The sequence below is a fragment of the Blennius ocellaris genome (genome assembly GCF_963422515.1).
Source record: "Blennius ocellaris genome assembly, chromosome: 14".
NCBI lineage: Eukaryota > Metazoa > Chordata > Actinopteri > Blenniiformes > Blenniidae > Blennius > Blennius ocellaris.
The window spans coordinates 4,661,616-4,672,006 of NC_137663.1; positions in this window are offsets into that span (position 1 = coordinate 4,661,616).

Sequence of the window (10,391 nt, forward strand, 5' to 3'; positions counted from 1 at the left end):
GAACTGGATCAAAACAAAGCGCTGCTATAAAATACGAGGACAATGTTTAGATATGATGTAGGAATCAAACCAGAACGCCAAGTGAATCTCTCCGTGGCCTTCCAGAAGAGCTGACAAACACCTCGAGCCGTGATTCCTCCGGTGCCATCGGGAGGCTCTGGCCTTGTAAACGCCAGCGGTGGAGATCGGGGGGGGGGGGGGTAAATCCACCAGAGATTGAACCCTGCGGAGAGACATTTTTCTTTTCAGCTTCACCTTGTGCTGAAAAGTAAATGTTTAAGCGAGTGACGATAAACAGCCCTAAATCATCGCGGCAGCCCGCGAGCTGCGCACCTTATGCGGGAATGGAGGAATTCTGGGAAATAAAAGTTGTCCCTTGGCTGTATCTCCTGGTGAATCAGGAGTGTGACACACACACGCACACACACACACGCACACACACACACACACACACACACACACACACACACACACACACACACACACACATGCTCCTGGCTGCCATTCCAGTCATTGTTTCTGATCGTGTCAAGATACGACTGGACCCGGGCCTCCTCTCTGAACCTGAAGCGTCCTTCGCCCTGGTGCATAGACTCCATCCTGAACTGTGGGAAACACTATCTGCTTCCACTCCTAATGAAAACAAATGCTTGTGTTGTGCTCACGATGTAAACAGGGCTCCGTTTTTTTTTTTTTTTTTGTGGTTTTCTTTGTAATTCACAGTGTATTTCCACCACTCTCTCCCACTGTCTTCTCCAAACCCAAACAAATCATTAATGCACTGGGAGTCATGCAGCAGCGCGGTGCCGTACGGCCGGGAGGTCACACGCCCCGGCTCTGGCAGCACGTTGGGCTTCGGTCAAAGGCGAACGCGACCTCGAGGCTACGATAAACAAACCAAGGCACAGATTCCACGTGGTCACCCAGCGATCAGCTGTATTAGATTAAATAAAAGAAACTACTGAAATGACTTTCGTCCACCAAAAGATGGAAAATCCAAACAGAGCGTCTCTGGGTGAGATTAGACCTGGTTCTCCATAATGTGGGAAGAGACCAGTTTCAAGATCTACAACACTACTACAAATCAGCTCTAGCCCAAAAGTTTCTCCTCTGGCCATTTGTCCAACAGGAAACAGGATCATTTCCAGAGTGAGTGACTAAAACACATCAACCCCGCAGCATTCAGATGTTATCAGATTTCACAACAATATAAAACCAATTATGAGTCAATCACTGGATGAATACTTTGAGTACAGAGAACAGAGATAGGAAAACATGTGTCAGAAAATGGTAAATGTTCCAGTGACCCTATGACTAAAAATGTTATTCTTCATTTGTTTTCCTTAAGAGCCTCTAATCAGGTTTGTGAAAGTCAGAAAAACTTCTACTCAATAAATTACTTACAAATGCCACAGAATCGGGACATTATTTATTATTATTTATTTATTTACAACCATGATCATCCATCAACTTCATCCATGACATTCAGGGGTTTGATCTCAGCTGACTGCAGGAGGACAGAAGGTCCACCTGGACACATGAGAACACAGCATGCACTGTGTGTGACACTGTGTTTGACGGACTCTGGACAGATCCAGGATGTACCTGGTGACAAATCCAGGATGTACCTGGTGACAAATCCAGGATGTACCTGGTGAAGTATCCAGGATGTTTCCTCACATAGTGAGCTCAGCTCCAGAACTTGCCAGAAGTTGTGGCAGTGTGCATGTGAAAGACAATGAAACAAATTTGAGAAATATTCTGAAAAACAAAGAAAAATGAAAATCTTTGGCAGTATTTGTTTTAGAATGGATTTGAAATGTTTGTTTATTTTCAACTTCTCTTTATCATCACTTCCTGGGAGCAGAAAATGCTGAGTCATGTTATTGCCTCTGCATCTCTGATCCAAAAAACACGTGGAGTGACCCAACCTTTGTGGTATTATTTCATTTGGCAGAAGTAGCCCTGACCCCCTCTCCCTGCCTCCACCCCATCACCACCATGTCCACCACCCCACCCCTCCGGGGTCCCTAATCCAGCACGTACCCCCCCTCCTCCCCCTCAGTATCTCTCAGCTCCCAGGAAGCTGCCGGGCTTGGCTGGAGCCAGAGTTCTGCCCCATCCATCATCCTTATCAGGGAGAGTCTGGCTGCAGGAGAGGAGCGGAGAAGACGAGGGAGCAGCAGAAGAACAGTAGAGGAGATGAAGATCACATTAAAACTTTGTGTTTCCACTAAATGAAACAATAGCAAAGCAGCGGTGCAGAGCCTGACGTCATGCCCAAATCTTCCACGACGGGGGGGGGGGGGGGGGGGGGCTGATATAACAGTACCAACAGGCACCATCCAGTCACATCAAAGACCCCCATTTAGATTTGGGGTTTGGGGCTAACTCGGGGGGTCTGCGGACTTGGGATGGGTGGGCTCTCTCTGGTTCCAGTCTCTTCAAAGCCTCACAGCGGTCTGACCCCGGACCAGGTCGGCGTGGAACATCTTTTACAGCCCCGGCTCTCATAAACAAAACCCTGCAAACAGCCAGGAGGACGGAGAGGAGAGGAGGAATGTCCAAACCCACGGCTTTGGTCCTGATAAAGGATTTATGGTGGTTCGAGGTGGACCTGTTACTTATTGCTGGCGATAAAGAGCTAAATGCTACAACGGGCCGTGTGTCCTCAGATGTCCCACCGACTGGAAACACACAGCAGAGACTAAAGATAAGGACACGTCCACTGTCTGGATCTATTCTGAGAGATTCCCAGAAGCTATGGTCGCTCTTATAAGATCTGTGAAATAGTCCTGACAAGTTTTAAGTTCGGTTGTTACCTTTATTTTATGTGAAAGAAATCCATCCTTATGATGATGATGATGATGATGATGATGATGATGATGATGATGATGATGATGATGATGATGATGGTGATGATGGTGAAGATGTTTAAGTTTCCTTGTCTAATAGCTGTCTACTGCCATCTGTATGGCGGCACTTAATTCCAGTACCTTTCACCCTCTAATTGATATAGCTTCAGCAAACATCCAGATTAGAGCATCTTCCTCCTCTAACATCTAGATTATAGAGCATCTTCCTCCTCTAACATCCAAATTATAGAGCATCTTCTTCCTCTAACATCTAGATTATCGAGCATCTTCCTCCTCTAACATCTAGATTGCAGAGCACCTTCCTCCTCTAACATCAGATTATAGAGCATATTCCTCCTCTAACACCAGATTATAGAGTATCTTCCTCCTCTAACATCAGTTTATAGAGCATCTTCCTCCTCTAACATCAGATTATAGAGCATCTTCCTCCTCTAACATCAGATTATAGTGCATCTTCCTCCTCTAACATCAGATTATAGAGCATATTCCTCCTCTAACACCAGATTATAGAGTATCTTCCTCCTCTAACATCAGATTATAGAGTATCTTCCTCCTCTAACATCAGTTTATAGAGCATCTTCCTCCTCTAACATCAGATTATAGAGCATCTTCCTCCTCTAACATCAGATTATAGTGCATCTTCCTCCTCTAACATCAGATTATAGAGCATATTCCTCCTCTAACACCAGATTATAGAGTATCTTCCTCCTCTAACATCAGATTATAGAGTATCTTCCTCCTCTAACATCAGTTTATAGAGCATCTTCCTCCTCTAACATCAGATTATAGAGCATCTTCCTCCTCTAACATCAGATTATAGAGTATCTTCCTCCTCTAACATCAGTTTATAGAGCATCTTCCTCCTCTAACATCAGATTATAGAGCATCTTCCTCCTCTAACATCAGATTATAGTGCATCTTCCTCCTCTAACATCCAGATTATAGAGCATCTTCCTCCTCTAACATCAGATTATAGTGCATCTTCCTCCTCTAACATCCAGATTATAGAGCATCTTCCTCCTCTAACATCCAGATTAATAGAGCATATTCCTCCTCTAACATCCAGATTATAGAGGATCTTCCTCCTCTAACATCATGTTATAGAGCATTTTCCTCCTCTAACATCAGATTATAGAGCATCTTCCTCCTCTAACATCAGATTATAGTGCATCTTCCTCCTCTAACATCCAGATTATAGAGCATCTTCCTCCTCTAACATCAGATTATAGAGCATTTTCCTCCTCTAACATCCAGATTAATAGAGCATCTTCCTCCTCTAACATCCAGATTATAGAGCATCTTCCTCCTCTAACATCCAGATTATAGAGCATCTATTCTCTTATTTTTAATAATGAGTAAAGTAGCTGACCTAATCTTTCAAGTATCACTGTATACTCACTGTAGTTTCACTGTACTTCATTTCAGTAACTGATTATGTGACTATAAAAATGATGTGGATCTGTGGATTAATTGTTTTTCTTGGGTGTTAATTCAGTTTGAGATTCAAGGTCCTGGGATAAAGTGGAGTCATGGTGGAGCACTGGTTAGCTGTGCCGCCTCACAGCAGACCAGTGATCAGGGTTCTCATATCAGCGTAAGATCCAGCGTATCAAGTTAACGCACAATCATTTCTTCAAGATTAATTCAAATGAGATAAAAGAAAATGCAAATGTTCATTTTGAGGTTTGAGTCTTGAGCTGCTGATGTTGCTTTTATAACTACGTGCCTGTAATCAGAAGAAAAACACATGAAGATGGAACCATTTCTGTAGTATAAGTATGAACACTGTGACTCAGGTTTCTCCTTTTTAAAGAAACCATGTTACTGAAGTTAAAGCTCTCTGTTCATATTTCCAAAGTGGAGACAAGGACACCATGTCTTGTTGTGTTTTCACTTTAGTTTAAAGTGCAGCTGCAGCAGCAACTGAGCCAATTTAGTCGAAATGATCAAACAAAACAGATAAAACTGGAGTTCCCTGGGGGAAAGTGGATTTTATACATTTTAACAAACATTAAATACAATCTTGTGTTTTCCTGATTTGGTATTGACGCTCTGCTGCTCACATGAACCATCCGCCCCTCCAACGCCAGAGGGAAACAAACACATTCATCTTGATGATCACAAAACAGCCAGAGTAATCCATCTCTCAGGAGATGAATGGGCTCCTCCAGAACTGGAAACGTAATAAAAGCGGCTCACTAATGGTGTATAGTTGTATTAGGGCCGGCTCATAAAAGCCATAAGGCCACTGTCAGGCTGGCAGGGAAACACAGCGTCATTACAGCGCGGCGCAGACGTGGATCAGTCCTGATAACATTAAAGCAAAGCTTCCTTTGTGTGGCGGCGGTCTGCTCTTCACCACCGTAACTGCTTCTGGCGGGAGCCAGACGGGCTGCAGCTTTGAAGACGCTGCGAGTCCCAGCAGTGGGAGTCGGTAGTGAGTCGCGAGTCGCAGCAGCGAGTCGCTGCAGTGAGAGTCGGTAGTGAGAGTCGGTAGTGAGTCATGAGTAGCAGCAGCGAGTCGATCCTGGGCAGCAGTGATTTTCGGCAGCAAATTGCAGCACTGAGTCTCAATACCGAGTCACACCAGCAAGTCTCAGAAGCAAGTCACTGCAACAAGTCACATGTTGGCAATATTAATTCTCACACCGGGAACAAAACTCATAACTCCAAACTCATTCATTCATTCTGATTTCCAAATTTTCAATTGTCAAAACACAGATCAAAAAGCAATAAATGATGGCTGTTGGCCGGCGCTAGTCAGAGAATCTCAACACATTTTGTGTCCAACTTGCTCTGCACTCACTTTGGATGTTTGAGTCCACTGGTGGATCAACCTTCTACAGTTTTTACACAAAACAAGGATTTAACAGCACTTTCACTTCCCTCAGTTGGAAGTAATCCACTTGGCCACAGTTTTTATCTCTCCCATGTTTCCTGTCTCCCTCTAATCCCATCCCTCTCTCAAAAAGACTAACAAAAAAAAGAAAAAACTATTCAAATTCTTAGCCAATTTCTTATCAATGCCAAAATCTGGTTGAGCAGAAGCATATTATGCTTCAAAACTAATCAGCCTGGCGGGCAAGAAGCTTTCTGGGCGTCATAAAGATAAATCCTTTAAATGCTAATCCTAAACAAGCTGATAAACCTTCAGGTTGAGACGTCCTCCTGCGTGGAGATGTGAGATTGAATGAATGGAGAGAGTTCAAATCTGTTCAAACTGAAAGTTATGAGTCCCAGAAATTAAATATGAACAAATTCGGTGGTAGAATTTCTGCCTGTTTTCTGTCGGCGGTAGACGACGAAACAAACTGTGAGTGAAATGGGACACTGAGCCTGATGGTGCAGGATGATTCAATCAGGTAGAAGCAGATGATGTGAGCGACCTCGTCCGAGGACACGTCTGCATTCAAAACCTCAGTTTGAGATTTTAGGGCAAAAAACATCCGTGTGTGTGATTAGAACATTGATTCTCGGAAAAAACATTTTGTATTATCTTTCTTGCTTTTAAATGGTGAAATATTTAAAGAACAAAATAACATATTTGGCATTTGCTGCAAATTTCTGCTAATTTTTCCATCTGAATATCGTGCAGCTCATCCCACAAATGCACGATCATCAACCTAATATGGCCGCTTAAAAAAGAGAATAAACAAGTTCAGTAGATTTGCTCATTTTCATACTTTTTCCTGCGATATTTATACATCTGTACATTGGATTTTTACAGTTGTTGTTTATGGAAGCAAACAAACAATAAAACTATATATATATATATATATATATATATATATATATATATATATATATATATATATATATATATATATATATATATATATATATATATATATATATATATATATATATATATATACTGCCACCAGGCCTGCAGGGATTCTGAACTTTTGACTCGAGAACGGAGCTTCAGAAGCAGAGGATGAAAACGTCGACACACACACACACACACACACACACACACACACACACACACACACACACACACACACACACACACACACACACACACACACACACACACACACACACACACACACACACATATAAATATAAATGCTATATTTTGATAAATGACTCCATCTCCATGGAAACCTGGAAAAACACAATTTTTATGAAACGCTGTTTCTTTGCATGAACACCCACCGCAGTACCTAGTAGTTTTGCACATGCTCAGTAGAGACAATCAGAACAATGATTCGTCCGTGGTGTCATGACTCTCAGTCCAGATTCTTCTGGACTTTGTACTTTTATTTTGACAGTCACCATAATAACAATCCACCTTGGTGGTCTGTCCTCTAGAATGTCTGTGTTCTCCTGTTGTTAATGTTTAGAACTCGATGTTCTCCACTGCATGTGTGTGTTCTTCCATTACAAAAACTAACAACATCACCAACTAGTGGCCTGGCATTCCAACTCCATCATTTTCAGTTTTTCTCTTGGTTTTGTGGAAATGGACATTGTTTTCAGAAGGTTACTGTACAAATGTGAAACCCTTAAAAAATGCTGAGTCTCATTGTGTAAATGGGCCTGAGTTAATTGTGAAATGACATATTTGGTCCGTTTGTGTGTCAGGTTCTCTTAAATTGGTTTAAGCTTTGGTAGAAGGGAATCAGTTTAGGGGAAAAAAAAAATTCCTAATGAAAGCTTTTAAAAAAGAATCCAGTACATGACGACATCACCCATAGCGGCTTTCAGTGGAAATCTGTATTTCAAGCCCTGAAGTCTGAGGATTGGATGACCGATGTCAGCGTTGATAAACCAACAGTCGTATTAATCTGTGCTCAGGTCACACTGATGTGGCTGCAGACAGGAAGTTGCTCTTCTAAAGCTCCTGCGGGTCGTCCGGCGTGTCGCTTAGCCCCCGGCCACCTCGCGTGCTTCTTGTTTTCATGAAAGTGGGCAACGCCGCCAGCAACCCCCCCCCAACACACACACATACACACGCACACAGATACGCACACGTAATTGGAAGCGTCTGGCGTTGCGTGTCAGCCCGCGGCCTCAGTGCTTCTGTCTACACGTACAGAGAGATTCCAACCTGTACACACACTTAAGGTCCAGCCACAGTATATCATGACCCCACGTCACAGCTTTGCTTTTACACTGATCTATTGGCTGCGAGGGAGCGTGGGAGCAGCGAGAGGAAGCCCGTCGCCCTGGGGCTCCTCACGTTTGGTAAGAAGGACGAGGAAAAGGAGAGAAGCAAACAAATGCTTCAATGTATATATATATATATATATATATATATATATATATATATATATATATATATATATATATATATATATATATATATATATATATATATGTTTTCTGCCACTTTGCATTATGAAATGAAGCCTTTCGGGGAGTTTCTTTATGGTCTGTACAGAAAAAAATGTGTCGTGTGTTTATTGGGTTTCTGAAGGTTGCTTGGTGAATCACAATTTATTGAGGTATGTTATTGTGTGACAGTTTGAATGACCAAGAATAACCACACATTTTGTAGTCTAAAATGTCTTGGGCAAACAACTAAAGCGCTTCTTGGTTGTTGCTGTTCATGACATCCTGGCAAGAGGTGGTTCAGTCCAGCCAGATGAAGATATTCTGGATTATTCTACATTTGAGATTTTCTTCTTCATGAGGAAGATCAAAGAGCTCAAATTAGATTTACACACATCAAACAAAACCAGAACACAACGCTTTGTAGATTCTATTTCCTTTTTATCTATTTGTTTTATCTATCCTTTTTCACTAGGAATAAACTAGAGTAAATGATTCAATTATTTTAAATCCACCACCATTTGAGCTGAATGGAATTAATGTAGTTATAAATGATCATCTCAACATTGAAGAGAAAAAAAAGATCTAATCACTGAAGATTACATCAAAAGATACCCACATTTAATCTGAAATGTGTCTGTTGTTGTTTAATGTCTTTTGATGATTTCCATCTTTATATTTTACAATATAGTAATATATGTGTTGTAAATTCTACATTTAATTTCCTAGGTAATTGTAATGTTTCATCTTTTCTTCTTAAAATTGCACTTTGTACAGCACATGTGTGTGGAGTTACTTAAGGTCCAGTCCGTCCTCAGTCTGCAGTCTGAACTTTAGTTTCTCTGTATTTTGGTTGGTGGCAGCAGCTTGGTCCAGATCAAAGCCTGGTCTGAAGGTGTGTTTACACTATCTGTGTTTTCATTTCAGAAAATGTTCTCGTTTCCATGGCGGCATTTCGAAAACCATGGCTGTTTCCACGGACGTGACAAAAACCCTGAAAACTACATACATTTCATGTCATACCACAAGTGGGTGCTGTTGATGGTTTTTGTAATGAAACCACACACATGCAGCCGAGAACAAAGGGCTCTAGACATGAACAACAGGAGAACACGGACATTGTTGTGGAAAAACCACCAAATTAGATTGTTATTACAGTGACTGTCAAAATAAAAGTACCAAGTCTCGGAGGATATGGAATGGGAGTCATGACACCATGGAGGAAACTTTGTTCTGATTGTCATTTTAAGTGTGCATGTGCAGCATCGTGTCAGAAAAGCTGTGTTTTTCCCTGTTTCTAAAGAGTCTGAGCATTTTTAGAAAGTTGCATTTTGCCATTTCTATGGAAACAGGTTCAGATTGTTTTCAAAAAGTTCCACCTTGGGAGCCATTTTCAAAAAAGTTCAATTTCCGGTGGGCCTGAGCTCTGTTGTCCTGCAACAGATGTTTCAATGTTGCCGTGTAATCACGACTTAAGTCTTTGACATGATTTGATCCCTGATGAAAACAGAAAACATTCATGTGTTAGTTGCACAACATTTAATAGTCACATTAAAATCTAAGTGGAGTTTGATGGATAAACGATCTGCCTATCATAAGCTAGCAAAGCTTTGGGGATTTTAATGCTTACTAGTTTTTTCTGACCGAATGTAGTGCAAACTGTTATTGCACCACTAAAGGAGGTTCAGGGTTCAGTGCCTTGCTCAAGGATGGTGAATTGAACCTACAGACATTTGGCTGAAAGATGACTCGCTCCGCTAGCTGAGCCAGCCCAACGGACTGTAACAATTACCAGGACTGTTTTGTCTCTTTGAACTGATTTATTGATGTTATGTGAAAACCAGCATCAAGTCTCGTCTTCACTTTGAATGTGAGGAAAACTGGTTTGACCAGACATGACCTGCTTTCACTCCAATTCTCTTTCTCTCAAATTAATATGAATTCAACAAAAACATTACAAACTAGAACTACAGTCGGTAGAATGCAGGCCTTCGCAAACGCCACATTTGTTTGCGGAACTGAGTTAGCGTTGCTAATACGATAGCCGTTAGCGCATATCAACGCTAACTAGCCTGCTAGGTAGCATCACTGTGTGAATCATTGAGCCTGAAGCGTCTCCATGGCAACAGACGCTGATCTCTTTTGATCTCCTCCTCTCTCATCCTTTTTGTATGGGACTTTTTTTTCGAAGTGTTTTGGGATTCATTCGGAAACAGTTGACCGTTAACGTCCCAA